Raw genomic sequence first — 3039 nt, forward strand, 5'->3', positions numbered from 1 at the left:
TACAGCAACTTCCCACTAGTTATATGTGGTAATGTACATGCTTCAATTCTACTTTCTCAATTCATCCCACCCTCTCTCTTTCCCCTGCTGTGTCCACAAGTCTGTTCTCTATGTCTGCATCTCTATTTCTGCCTTCCAAATAGGTTCATCAGTACCATTTTTCTAGATTACACATATTTGTGTTAATAATACAATATTTGTTTTTCTCTTTCTGACTTATTTCACTCTCTATAACAGGCTCTAGGTTCATCCACCTCAGTTCAACTGACTCAAATTCGTTCCTTTCTATGGCTAAGTAATATTCCATTGGGCTTCCCAGGAGGCTCAGTGGTAAAGAATCCACCTGCCAATGTAGGAGATGTGGGTTCATTCCCTGGGTCTGGAATATACCCTGGATAAGGAAATGGCAGGGTCTTCCCTGGTGGCTCAGAGGCTAGAGCGTCTGCCTCCAATGCGGGAGACCCAGGTTCGATCCCTGGGTCAGGAAGATCCCCTGGAGGAGGAAATAGCAACCCACTCCAGTATTCTTGCCTGGAGAATCCCATGGACGGAGGAGCTTGGTAGGCTACAGTCCACGGGGTTGCAAAGAGTCAGACATGACTGAGCGACTTCACTCACTCACTCACTCAAGGAAATGGCAACCCACTCCAGTATTTTTGCCTGGCAAATCCTACAGACAGAGGACCCTGGCAGGCTATAGTGCATAGGGTCAAAAAAGAGTCAGACATGACTTAGCAATTAAACACCACCACCACCAATATTCCACTGTATATATGTACCACAACTTCTTCATCCATTCATCTGTCGATGGACATCTAGGTTGCTTCCATATCCTGGCTATTGTAAATAGCACTGCAATGAACACTGGGGTACATGAGTCTTTTTAATTATGGTTTTTTTCCATGTACATGTCCAGGAGTGGGATTCCTGGGTCATATGATGGTTTTACTTCTAGTTTTTAAGCAGTCTCCACACTGTCCTCCATAGTGGCTGTATCAATTTACACTTTCACCAGTGGTGCAAGATGGTTACCTTTTTCCCACATCCTCTCCAGCATTTACTGTTTGTAGGTTTTTTTGATGATGGCCATCTGACTAATGTGAGGTGATATCTCATTGTAGTTTTGATTTGCATTTCTCTAATAATGAGTGATACTGAAAAATTTTTCATATGTTTACTGGACATCTATATATGTTCTTTGGAGAAATGTCTATTTACATCTTCTGCCCTTTCTTGATGGGTTATTTGTTTTTCTGATATTGATCTGCATCAGCTGCTTGTATATTTTGGAGATTAATCCTCTGTCACTTGCTTCATTTTCAATTATCTTTTCCCATTCTGAGGGTTGTCTTTTCACCTTGTTTATAGTTTTCTTTGCTGTACAAAAGCTTTTAAGTTTAATTAGATTCAGTCTTTAAATTTTTTTGTTCCTATTTCCATTACTCTAGAGGTGTACCAGAAAGAATCTTGCTGAAATTTACACCAAAGAGTGTTCTGATTATGTTTTCCTCTAAGAGTTTTACAGCTTCTGCCCTTAATTTAGGCCTTTAATCCATTTTGAGTTTATTTTTGTATATGGTGTTGGAAAGTGTTCTAGTTTCATTCTTTTACATGTAGCGGTCCAGTTTTCCCAGCACCACTTATTGAAGAGACTATCCTTTCTCCATCATATATTATTGCCTCCTTTGTCAAAGATAAGGTGCCCATAGGTGCAAGGGTTTATTTTTGGGTTTCTATCTTGTTCTATTGATCTATACTTTTGTTTTTATGCCAGTACTACACTGTTTTGATTACTGTAGCCTTGTAGTATAGTCTGAAGTCAGAAAGGTTGCTTCCTCCAGCTCTGATTTTCTTTCTCAAGATTGCTTTGGCTATTTGGGATCTTTTTTGTTTCCATTACAAAAATCTTGTAATTTTTTGTTCTAGTGTTGTGAAAAATGCCATTGATAATTTGATAGGGATTGCATTGAATCTGTAGATTGCTTTGGGTAGTATAGTCATTTTGACAACATTGATTCTCCCAGTCCAAGAACATGATATACCTCTCCATTTGTTTCTGTGATATTTGATTTCTTTATTGGCATCTTATAGTTTTCTGCATTACAGGTCTTTTGTCTCCTTCAGTTCAATCACTCAGTCATGTCCGACTCTTTGCAGTCCCATGGACTGAAGCATGCCAGGCTTCCCCATCCATCATCAACACCCAGAGCTTGCTCAGACTCATATCCATTGAGTCAGTGATGCCATCCAACCATCTCATCCTCTGTTGTCCCCTTCTTCTCCTGCCTTCAATCTTTCCCAGCATCAAAGTCTTTTCCAATGAGTCAGTTCTTCACATCAGGTGGCCAAACTATTGGAGTTTCAGCTTCAGCATCAGTCATTTCAATGAATATTCAGGACTGATTTCCTTTAGGATTGACTTTTGTCTCCTTAGGTAGGTTTACTACTAGGTATTTTATTCTTTATTTTGCAATGGGATTGTTTACTTATTTTTCTTTCTGATTTTTGTTAGTGTATAGAAATGCAAGGGCTTTCTGTGTATTGATTTTGTATCCTGTGACTTTACTAAGTTCATTGATTAGCTCTAATAATTTTCTGATTGCATCTTTAGGGCTTTCTATGTATAGTATCATGTTATCTGCAAACAATGAGAGTTATACTTCTTATTTTCCAATTTAGACTCACTTCATATTTTTCCTTTGATTGCCATGGCTTGGGCTTCCAGAACTACGTTGAATAACTGTGGTGAGAGTGGGCACCCTTGTCTTGTTCCTGATCTTAGAGGAAATTCTTTCTGTTTTCACCATTGAGAATAATGTCAGATTCTTTAATGCAGTTGTGTAGTGTACAATTGATTTTTGTATAGCGATCTTGTATTCTGCAACCTTATTGAAATAGCTTATTCATTATGATCATTTTTTGACTCAGGATTTTCTCTATGTAAGATCAGGCCTTCTGTGAATAGAGATATTTTTACTCCTTTCTTTCCAGTGTGGATACCTTTTATTTCTTTTCTTTTTTTTTCTTTCTTAATTGCCT

At 38.3% G+C, this 3039-nt stretch overlaps 1 non-coding gene across 1 annotated transcript; it reads left to right on the forward strand.

Moving 5' to 3' along the window:
• Positions 1-415: 415 nt before the first annotated feature.
• On the forward strand, positions 416-488 carry TRNAW-CCA. Its single transcript has one exon. It is a non-coding gene; the product is annotated as a tRNA-Trp (tRNA).
• The last annotated feature ends 2551 nt before the right edge of the window (positions 489-3039 follow it).

The sequence above is a fragment of the Cervus canadensis genome, chromosome 7 (genome assembly GCF_019320065.1).
Source record: "Cervus canadensis isolate Bull #8, Minnesota chromosome 7, ASM1932006v1, whole genome shotgun sequence".
NCBI classification, from domain to species: Eukaryota; Metazoa; Chordata; class Mammalia; order Artiodactyla; family Cervidae; genus Cervus; species Cervus canadensis.